Source organism: Trachypithecus francoisi, unplaced genomic scaffold (genome assembly GCF_009764315.1).
Source record: "Trachypithecus francoisi isolate TF-2019V2 unplaced genomic scaffold, Tfra_2.0 Lachesis_group3, whole genome shotgun sequence".
Taxonomy (NCBI): Eukaryota; Metazoa; Chordata; class Mammalia; order Primates; family Cercopithecidae; genus Trachypithecus; species Trachypithecus francoisi.
The window spans coordinates 14,485,186-14,496,945 of record NW_022681468.1 but is presented as its reverse complement, the minus strand read 5'-3'; the positions used below and the strand labels follow the sequence as shown (position 1 = coordinate 14,496,945).

General features: G+C 47.0%; 1 protein-coding gene across 1 annotated transcript in view; it reads left to right on the top strand.

Annotated features, from left to right (window-relative positions):
- Window positions 1-972: 972 nt before the first annotated feature.
- Window positions 973-11,760, top strand: part of SLC24A4 (solute carrier family 24 member 4) — an 89,262-nt gene continuing 78,474 nt past the window's right edge. The window contains exon 1 of the mRNA XM_033191542.1: window positions 973-1,047. The gene's annotated coding sequence lies outside the window, so the exon portion shown is untranslated. The remainder of the gene's footprint in view (window positions 1,048-11,760) is intronic.

The window sequence follows — 11,760 nt, the reverse complement described above, 5'->3', positions numbered from 1 at the left end:
AGGCTGGTGTTGAATGCCTGTGGCTTTTCCAGGTGCACCGTGCACACTCTCTGTGGATCTGCCATTCTGGGGTCTGGAGGATGGTGACCCTCTTCTCACTGCTCCACTAGGCAGTGCTCCAGTTTGGACTCTGTATGGGGGCTCCAACCCAACATTTCTTCTCTGCATGGCCCTAGTATAGGTTCTCCATGAGGGCTCTACCCCTGCAGCAGACTTCTGCCTGGACATCCAGGCATTTCCATACATCCTCTGAAATCTAGGCGGAGGCTCCAAAAGCTCAACTCTTGTCTTCTGCGTACCTACAGGCCCAACACCATGTGGAAGTTGCCTCAGGAAACTTACAATCATGGCAGAAGGCGAAGGGGAAGCAAGTACCTCTTACCATGGTGGAGCAGGAAAGAGAGAGAAGGGGGAGGTTCCACAGACTTTTAAATGATCAGATTTCCTGAGAACTCACTCACTATCCTAACAACAGCAAGGGGGAAATCCGCCCCTGTGTTCCAATCACCCCCACCAAGCCCCCTCCTCTAATTCGACATGAGATTTGGGCAGGGACACAAATCCAAACCATATCACAGGGTGATCAGATACACTGTCTACAGAGTGATTTTGTGTGTGTGTGTGTGTGTGTGTGTGTGTGTGTGTGTGTTTATTTTTTGGCCAGGTGTGTTTCCAGTGTGGATTCAGATAGAAATTATTTCCAATAACTCAAAGTGTTGAATTGTCATGGGATACTCATATGGTTATATGTATGCTTGTTGCTACAGCAGTGTGTGTGTGTGTGTGTGCACGCGCACACGCGTGTGTGTGTGTGTTTCACATCCACAAGGGTGAATAAGTCAGGATAGAAGGGAAAAAAGGGGGTGACTAAATTGACCTGGAAATTGAATCTGTTATTGTGTTTGTTGTGGCTAAATTGAGTCTTCTGGGCCTATCTGTTTAAGGAAGTGGCTTACTTCATTATTTACTTGACCATCCCAGAATAGCAAGCAATAAGTGCCTGTGTGTTGGCAACGGCAGCTAAAGCTCTCCTATCTCTGCAAGCATGTGAGTTTATTTCACCTTGGAAGCCTTCATAGGTGGGCTGATTGTTTTAAGATGATGACTGTGAGGAGTGAGCCAAGGTAGAAAACCTCCATGGATTGGAGCCAGGTCTTTGTGACTTGGGGATGGGTTCTGGCTCTCCTGTTTACAGGCTGAATGACCTCAGGCAAGTCACTTAGCTTTTTGCAGCCTCAGTTTTCTCATTTGTAAAATAGACATAATGAGATCTAACCTCTAGGTAGTAATTAGGATTAAATAAGATAATGACTTACAAATGTGGATTTTTTTTTTTTAATTTCTCTACTGGAGTTCACCAGTGTTTGTTTCTCTTTCTCCATTGTTCTGAAGCAGATTAATCTATAGTTTTTCCCCCAATAGGAAGTTTCCCTGCAGGAAAATTGAGGTAAGGTAGATTTATTTATGAATACCCTTTCCTCAGTGGTCATGGGGAACTTTCATTTCAGTATCTGTGAAATACAAGTTATGATTGTCCAGACTACATAGAACATCCTAGAGGCTGGAGTTTTCTGAGAGAGAAAAGGTATGGGAAAGGAAATCTGGCCTGAGGATTGCCTGGCTGAGTCTGCAGGATGAAGGGAGTGAGCCATATATGTTGAGCTGGGCTTTGGCTGGGGTTTCTCTAGACAGAGGTGGGACTGGGTCAGGACGGCCTATGGAAAATAGCTCCTCAGCCAACGCGGAGTCAAGTTCAGTCTCCTTAAGCCTTTCCAAGCTCAGTCATTCCAGTTGCTCTGGGTCTCTGAGGCCAGAAGGAGTCCAGGAAGTTGATGTCACAACTCCAAAGAGGAAGAGATACTGAGCAACTGGATGGAGAAATGGACCTAGGGATGGGGGTGCGGAGGGAAGTGTCGGGGCCAAGTCCCAGTGACTGTGCTTCCTGCAAAGCTAAGTGAAGCTGGAGGCTGTTTGAGTCTCTGAAGCACAGTGATGATGGAGCTGCCTGGGAGCGAGGGATGGAAAAGGCAGCACATTCAGTGTTATTTCCATTAGGAGCTATGCAGCTGCTGCTGATGCTCTGTCTTTTGTGTTCAAGAGTTCCTTTGTTCTTAGAGCTTTTTATTGAAGGATAACATACCTACAGGAAAGAACACAGTACATTTTCACTAAGTGGACGTGCCCATGTCACCAGCATCCAGGTCAAGAAACAAAATATTACCAGACTGGGAGTATCCCCAGTCTTCCCGAACATGTTCCCCAGGATAGGGTAACCACTCTCCTGACTGGTGACAACACGGACTAGTTTTGGGATTGTTTGTTTTTTTAAGAGATGAGGTCTCACATGCACACAAGTCTTCATTGCGGCACCATTCACAATAGCAAAGACATGGAATCAACCTAAATGTCCATCAGTGACAGACTGGATAAAGAAAATGTGGTGCACATACACCATGGAATACTATGCAGCCATGTCTAGGGAAAAAGAGAGAATCATGTCTTTTGTGGGAACGTGAATGGAGCTGGAGGCCGTTATTGTTAGTAAAATCACGCAGGAACAGAAAGCCAAATACCACGTTTTCACTTATAAATGGGAGCTGAATGATGAGAATTCATGAGCACAAAGAAGGGAACAGACACTGGGGTCCACTTGAGGGGGAAAGGTGGGAGGAGCAGAAAAGGTAATTATTGGGTACAGGGCTTAATACCCAATATTACCTGGGTGATGAAATAGTCTGTATGACAAATCCCTGTGACGCAAGTTTACCTGTGTAACAAAGCTTCGCATGTACCCCCGAATCTAAAATAAATGTTTAAAAAAAGAGAGATGAGGTCTCACTCTGTCACCCAGGCTGGAGTGCAGTGGTACAATCATAGCTCACTGCCACTTCAAACTCCTGGGCTCAAGCGATCCTCCTGCCTCAGCCTCCTGAGTAACTGGAACTACAGGTGTGCCACCATGCCTGACTGATTTTTAAATTTTTTGCAGAGGTGGAGTCTTATTATGTTGGCCAGGTTGGTCTCAATTTTCTGGCTTCAGGCAATCCTCTCACCTTGGCCTCCCGAAGCACTTGGTTTATAGGCATGAACCACCATATTTTGCCAGAGCCTAGTTTTATAAGGTACCCTTTTAAAAGCAAACATTACCACGGACGCCCATGAGAGAGTGTCATAGTTTTGGTATCATTGATCACATGGAATAGCAAACTTGTCCTGAGCCCTCACTGTGTGCCGGGCCCTCTCCACCGCCCTTTACATAATCCACTTGCCTCGTCTTCTGAACAATTCTAAGAGGTAGATACTAATACAATGCCTGTTTTACAAAGAGAAAACAGACATGGCACAGTGAAAAACCTTGCCCAAGGCCACACCACTAGTAAGTGTAGAGCAAGAATTTGAACCCAGGCAGGGAAGGTCTGCCTTGCCTCTGCGGTCTCTGGATGAAGGTGTGGAGTGCCTCTCATCTGGATGCGGTGAATTGTACACAGATAAAGCAGAATAACCAGGCATTATTGCAAGTTTAGTATTTGATTGATAACACAGAAATTCATCCACAGACAAGTTTCTACATCTGCCTGATGCGTATACCCATGGGGAGTGTGTTCATGTCATGTGCTTTCCATTAGCATGGATTTGAGCACCTCTTGGACACACTCTGAGCTCTCCCCTCAGAATGACAATCACACCTCTGGCCCAGCCCTGTCAGTTACGCATGAGGAAATCAGGTCCCAGAGAGGGAGGTCAGGCATTTGGTGAGGATGGGAGCTGGGACTCAGACCCCCCCGTGTTGACTTCCCATGCAGTGCTCCCTTCACTCTGCCAGCAAGCCCTCCATTAATCAGTGTCTCTGTGTTCATAGTGCATGGAAACCCACCGTTGAGTTGAATATCCTGGAGCCTCTGTTGAGGACACTGGCCTGGAATCCCAAGCTGTCCATCTACTTCCCCAAATCCTCCCACGCACCCCACGATCAGGGTTGAGAAGCCCAGCCAGAGCTCCAGTGCTCATTTTCTCTCTCTCCCAGTCAGTTGCTGCTAATAGCAAACATTTTCCATGCCCGGCGTGAGACCTGCCCCTTTTCTAACCATCTCTGAGACCAGGTAATTCCCTTCTTTCATTTAGGTTCTTACCTAAAAGCATCTATAGTTGGTGGCCCCAAGAGCCCGCTGTCTCTCGGTCAGAGCTGTCTTGGTTGTTTGTATGAGATAGAACCAAGTCCCTGTAGCTCATGGTTTCCCTGACCCCTGGGCTGGTGGAGGAGGAAGAGAAATCCATATTGCCTCCTGATGTTTCTTTTTAGAGTTTCCTGTAGCTCAGTGTGTGAAGTTCCCTAGGATTATGTGCCTTCCTTCCCACACCAACAATGATTGAGCACCTACTCGACATAAGAGGCACTGTCTAGAGATAAATAAGGCAGATGCAAATGCTTTGGACAAGACTGTCAAATAATCTTCTAAGATAGGAACTGGGTCACACATGATTCCAAGGTTAAGACCTCTGCCCTGTGGGGCATGTTCTAACAGTGGCAGTGGCTGAGTGTGTTTGGACTTCTGGTTGCAAGTGACAAAAATAAAAAATAAAAATAAACCTGGACTGAGCAAAAGATGAGAGGTGATCAGCTCCGGAACTGAGAAGTCCAGGGTCAGCTGTGGCCATGTCCGGCTCAGGATCGGCTCATCTCTCTTCCATGCTGTCTTCCTCCCCAGCCAGTCTCCCTCTACAAAGGGGCCTTGAGATGTACAAGCCTGCAGTTTACCACTTTGGGGGTTGGCAGAAAGAAAGCCTCACCTGTTCAAAAAGGTCTAGCAAAATTCCTGGGACTGACTCACATTGGACCGTTTGTCTGTGGCTGAACCTGGGGTCAGGCACCCAGGCTGTTACCTGAAATGCATCTATAGTTGGTGGCCCCAAGAGCCTGCTGTCTCTCCACTGGAGCTGTCTTGGTTGCTTGTGCAGGACCAGCCCCACTCAAATCATACGGATGAGAACAGGGGAAGGGCGATTTCCCCCAGGAGAACCAAGGTTTTAGGGTGCTGGACAGGCAAAAACAGTAGGCATTGATGTTAGCCCTGTCAATGCCCCGCACTCTGAGTAGCCGACTCTGGTGTGATCTGGCTCCAATCTGCATTTGGTGGGATGCTTCTGTCCTTTTGGGCACAGGGTGTGTGGCCACAGCCCACAGCCCTCCTGTCCCCTCCAGTGTCCTGTCCCCATCTCAGTTCATAGTGTCACCATGCCCTCATCCCCCTTGCTGGAGACCACAGGTTTCTCCCTCCACACCACGCCCATCCTCCATCTTGCGGGTCAGGGGGCCGTAGCATCTCTACATCGTCCCCTCCTCTCTATTTCCATGTTACTTCAACAGCTTTTACCTGAAGCTTCTGTCCTGTTCCTTCCCACCTCCTCACCACCCTGCCTGATGTTTCTAAAATAAGGGCCAACGAACTAAAGCCTGCGGGCCAAATTCAGCTCCCCACCTGTTTGGAATACATCCCGCAAGCCAAAAATGGTCTCCACGTTTTTCAATGATTGGACAAAGTTAAAAAGGAATACTATTTTATGACACATGAGAATGATAGGGAATTCAGATTTTAGTGAACATAAATAAAGTTTTATTGGAACACAGCCATGCCGATGTGTTTATGTCTCATCTGCGGCTGCTTTCATGCTACAGCGGTAGCGTTGGATAGTTGCGGCAGAGACCATATGGCCCGCAAAGCCTGAAATATTTACTGTCTGTCTGGTTCTTTCCAGGAAGACGTTTGCCAACTGTTGGTTTAAGATACTCTCGTCCTGTCGTTCCTGTGCTCAGCAATCTGCTGCTGCTCTCCAATAAGGAGAGTCCTTATCCTGAAACTTGGTGTCCTCCAATCCTTCCAGTCCCATGTTCCAGTCTTCCCATTGCGGCCTTCCCACCTCCAGAAAACCTCCCCAGAATTCCCAGTCTCCTGGGCTCCCTCCTGCCCCCCTGCCTTAGCATCCAGTTCATTCCTTTGCCTAGAAAGTGTCTCTCCTTCCACCTGGATGTCTCCCAGGAAGTCCTGAACCCATCTCCCAGCTCTTCCCTGAGTCATCTTTGCTGAGTTAGAAATTAATTGTTCCCTCTTCTGCGTTCCACTAAAGCTCCATTTAAACCTCTCCCCACGGCATGTGTCTTGTTACAGTCACCATTAGCTGCACATCTGTTTCCCCCTCCTCCGTAGGTTGCGAACGTTGCCTGATTTATCCGTATTCCCTTGCAGCCCTCAGCACAAATCCTCCCAGTAGATGCCACACGCTCTGTGCTTGTTGGAAAAATTGAAAGTCAAAATCTGGGCTGGGAGCAGCTTCCGTTCCAGGGACAGACCTGCTGGTTGTATAGGAACACAGCACTGCAGAACCACAGATGGTGGAAGACAAATATTAAACTAAGGCAGAACGAACAGGGATTTGCTGTCATCCTGTAGTTTGTGGGTAGACATAGGCAAAAGATGTGCCATTGTTGGAAGAGGTGTATTTGAATCGACTGAATGAGACTTTAAGGACAGGTCAGGACAGAGGAGAAGGGGTGAGAATCAGAGAATTTTCTTGCATGTTCCCAGCCACCCAGTTTTGGTAGAGTTCTTTGAGAGAGGAGAACATGTGCTTTGAGAGCATATGGACCAGTAGATAAATTGTGTGTGAAAGGAGAGTGTGAATGGCTTCATTACAAGCAGGTGGGCATCAGTGTTCAGTGGGCAAAGACAGCAGCCATCATTTTAACCATAGACCACAGTTTCTCACCTGGATGCTATTGGCATTGGGGACTGGCTAATTCTTTGTTGTAGGGGGCTGTCCTGTGCTTTGAAGGATGTTTAGCCACATTTCTGGCTCTACCCACTAAATGCCAGTAGCACCCATCCCCCAGTTGTGACAACCAAAAATGTGGCCAGTGTCATAGGCAAGGGCAGAGGGTAAGGGGGACAATCACCCCTGGCTGAGAACTGCTTCCCCACATGAGGGTTTCTCACACTACCTGTGGCGAAAGATTTGTTAACTTTATTTGACCAATATGCTTGTCAAATACTAGAAAAAGAAATCCCTAGAAAAAACTGTCATGGTGGCTCACTCCTGTAATCCCAGCATATTGGGAGGCCAAAGTGGGAGGATCCCTTAAGTCCAAGAGTACGAGACCAGCCTGGGTGACACAGTGAGACCCAGCTCTACAAAAACAAATAAAATTAGCTGGGCATGAAGATGCATGCCTGTAGTCCCAGCTTCTTGGGAGGCTGAGGTGGGAGGATTGCTTGATCCTGGGAGGTTGAGGCTGCAGTGAGCCATGATCGCACCACCACACTCCAGCCTGGGTGACAGAGCAAGAATCTGTCTCAAAAACAAAAAAAAGGAAAACAATCACGTGGTTGCCACAATCTCAAATTGCTTCACAAGTGTTTAGATGCCCATTCTTACTCTCTGTTCCTGTTCTGTCATGAGTGGGTGACAGAGTTCACAGGCCACACTTTAGCACAGCCCTAGACCCAGAATCATGTTAAAGAATGTTCTCTGCGTGGGTGGAGGTCACCGTGTGCTCTGGAATTGTGTCCCTGTGAGGCCCTTGCCACGATGCGTGGTGTATCGTCTTGGTCCAGTGGCCTTTCCTTTGGGTGTGCACCTGCAGGTGGGGGGATGGTGTTGGACTCATGGTTAAAAGGCGACAGTTCACCTTGTGCTGGCAGGTGTTTAATGGCGACTCTTTGACGCACCTCCATGGAGGCCTGGCCTTGTTGAGAATTCTCCTGTGGAAGGGCTGGACTTGTTCTTTTCCATTGATCTTCTCATGAGTTGTTTCATTCCCTGATCATTTTCCAAAGCTGGGTGCTTTGAAACTGGAGGTCAGGCCTGCTGCCAGTGCATTCCTCTGGCAGGCTGTCCCAGGAAACAGGGTGGATGATGTGCCAGGGCTTCTCCATGGTGAGTGGTCAGTGTGGGAGGTTTGACCTCTTACCTTTGGTCCTGGGGCCCTGCCTTTGGTCGTGAGCCAGAATAGACTCACAAATGGTGGGAGATGCACTGGGAAGAATGCATGGATTTTATTTTTTATGTTTTTATTTTTATTTATTATTTATTTATTTATTTTTGAGATGGAATTTCACTCTTGTCACCCAGGCTGGAGTGCAATGGCACGATCTCGGCTCATTGCGACCTCTGCCTCCTGTGTTCAAGTGATTCTCCTGCCTCAGCCTCCAGAGTAGCAGGGATTATAAGTGCCCACCACTACATCCAGCTAATTTTTGGATTTTTAGTAGAGATGGGGTTTCACCATATTGGCCAGGCTGGTCTCTAACTCCTGACCTCAGGTGATCCGCCCACCTTGGCCTCCCAAAGTGCTGGGATTACAGGCATGAACTACTGTGCCTGGCCTCTATGTTTTTATTTTTATTTTTTATTTCTGTAGGTTTTTGGGGAACAGGTGGTATTTGGTTACACAAGTAAGTTATTTAGTGGTGATTTGTGAGGTTTGGGTTCACCCATTACCCAAGCAGTGTACACTGAGCCCAGTTTGTAACCTTTTATCCCTCACTCCTTTCCCACCTTTTCCCCCTGAGCCCCCAGATTCATCCTTATGCCTTTGCATCCTCTTAGTTTAACTCCCACTTATAAGTGAAAACATATGATGTTTGGTTTTCCAATGCATGGGTTTTAAATTCTAAGCTGGAAACTTTGGAGATGTAGAGACATCCCCACCACCCATTCCAGGAAAGGAAAGTGTGTGTATTTGTGTGTGTGTGTGTGTGTGTGTGTGTGTGTGTCGGCCAGTGACTTTTGTGGTATCAGTGTTTCTAGCCTTCAGCTTAGATGTGAGGCCTAACGTGCCAGGTGAAGAATCCACTGCAGGTAAGCAGGGTGAGGGAGAGGCTGGTGGGAAGCAGAGACGCATTTCTCTACGTTGGTGATCAGGGTCTTTCCTGCTATGCCCTGTGTGCTCTACCCCAAGGGAACTTGGTACAAAGGAAATTGAGCTGAGATACCATGGTGATCCAGAGTCTTTGGATCACTTTATGCTGTCCTCTTCCTGAGGAGGAAACTGAGGTCAGCACTGCCAAAATAACAGTGGCAGAACTGAACTTTCCAGACTTTTAATCCAGTGCACGTTGTCAGATTCTTTACTGCCTCATTCATTTTGCTGGTGTTTTTGAAGAGAGATGATGGGTCCAAAAAGATGCCTAAGAAAGGAAAAGGCCACAGGCTGGAGGTTCAGTGAACTCATCTGGCTCAGCTCCTATTTTGTTCTGTGATCCTGATGAAGCTCTGGTTTGTAACAGGCTGAGAACCTCCTCAAACCTCACGGTGCTTTTGTGGAAACTAAGGAACGATGTAATTTTCCACAAGCTCACAAAGGAAAGCCAAGAATAAAATCCAGACGTTGGTGACTCTTCAGTGGAAATGTTTCTGACAGAGCCAAGGATAAGAATAAGCACCAAGCCTAGAAGGAATGAGGCAGACTTTTCTTGTTCTGAGATTTGAGGAAAAAGGGGTCATATGTCCAGGTTACACCTGTCAATCATTCCACACATTAAGCACTTACTATATGTAAGATAGACCTGGAAATACATTAAGCCTGTCAGTTTCTTTTCTACCTACAATCTTTCTTCATCCTATTAGTTGAACTGTAGTGCCTGAATGGTCTTGTTAGAATTGTAAATATTTACAAGGACCATGTACAGTCATGCACCGTGTAACAACATTCAAGTCAACAACAAACTGCATATGCGACATGGTCCCATAAGATTATACAGATAGGGAGCTGAAGAGTCCCTATCACCTAGTGACGTCTTGCTAGTCCTGACCCTCTGTAGCTAGGCTAATGTGTGTGTTCCTGTCTTTATTTTTGATTTAAAAGTTTAAAAAGCCAAAAAAAAAAAAAAAGAAAAAAGAAAAAAAGCTTGTAGAATAAGAACATAAAGAAAATATTTTTGCATGGCTGTAGAATGGGCTTGTGTTTTAAACTAAGTGTTATTAAAAGAGTCAAAAAACAGGCTGGGCACAGTGGCTCAAGCCTGTAATCCCAGTGCTTTGGAAGGCCGAGACGGGAGGGCACAGTGGCTCAAGCCTGTAATCCCAGCACTTTGGAAGGCCGAGACGGGAGGATCATGAGGTCAGGAGATCGAGACCATCCTGGCTAACGCAGTGAAACCCCATCTCTACTGAAAAATACAAAAAAAAACTAGCCGGGCAAGGTGGCGGGCACCTGTAGTCCCAGCTACTCGGGAGGCTGAGGCAGGAGAATAGCATAAACCTGGGAGGTGGAGCTTGCAGTGAGCTGAGATCCAGCCACTGCACTCCAGCCCGAGTGACAGAGTGAGACTCTGTCTCAAAAAAAAAAAAAAAGAGTCAAAAAGCCAAAAACAATTTAAAAGTTTATGAAGAAAAAAAGTTACAGTAAGCGAAGGTTATTATTGACGAAGCATATTTTTAAAATTAGTGTAGCCTGTGTCCAGTGTTGATAGACTTTTGTCTACATTAGTGAACAGTAACATCCTGGACCTTCCCACTCACTAACCACACACTCACTCATTCACCCAGAGCAACGTCCACTCCTGCAAGCTCCTTCCATGGTAAGTGCCCTGAACAAGTGTACCATTTTTTATGTTTTAAACCATATTTTTTCTGTAGCTTTTCTATGTTTAGATACACAAATGCTTACCACTGTGTTACAACTGCCTGCAGTATTCAGTACAGTTACATTCTGCACAGGTGTGTGGCTTTGGAGCAGCAGGCTTTATCGTATAGCCTAGGTGTGTCATAGGCTAGACCATCTAGGATTGTATTGGTGCACTCTAGGATGCTCATGCAGCAGTGAACTACCTAACACATTTCTCAGAATATATCCCCATCATTAAGCAACATAGGACTACAGTTGCTGAAGCAGCACCCACTGAGGAACTGTCTGCTGTGTGCAAGCAACTTTACAGAAGGAGAAGCTGTTTGTTCCTTTCCAGGGAGATCTCCCTGGGTCCTCCCAAATATAACGAATGGACTCAGGCCCTATTGCTAAATCCTGACCTGAGATTTCTTGCCTTGAGATTACTCAGGGAACAGCAGGGATTTTGTCTAGGAAGAGAGGAAGAATGATGCCAAGGAGAAAGACTGCTCAACAGACAGGGAAGCCTGGGTGCAGGGGAGCAGGGGAGCAGGGGAGCAGGGGTGGGAGACAGGGCAGGAGCCAAGAGTGCTGAGGGGGTCCCTGGCTCATGGCTGTCAGGCTCCTCCTTGAACTCTACATGCTCGTCCTGCTGTCAGCCTGGCCTCCTGGTTCTGCCCATCTGGGAGCAGCTGTGGCTCCTCACTGTTCCCATCCCAACCCCAGGGTGCCATAGTCCAGTGTACTGGTTGGAGTTTTCCAGAGAAGCAGAACCCACAGGAGGTGCACACATACACAAACACGCCCTGTATCTATCCTGTATGTGTGTGAGTTGTGTATATTCATAAAGAGATTTATTTTAAAGAATTAAGTCATATGATCATAGGGGCTGACAAGTCCAAAACGTGTAGGCCAGGCCAGCAGATTCGAAACTCCCAGGCAAGAGCTAATGCTCTTGAGGACAAATTTCTTCTTCCCCAAGAAACCTCAGTTTTTTGGGGGGTTCTGTTCGTTTGTTTGGTTGGTTTTTGAGACAGAGTCTCACTCTGTCCCCCAGGCTGGAGTGCAGTGGCGTGATCTCAGCTCACCACAACCTCCGACTCCTGTGTTCAAGTGATTCTCATGCCTCAGACTCCTGAGTAGCTGGGATTACAGGCACC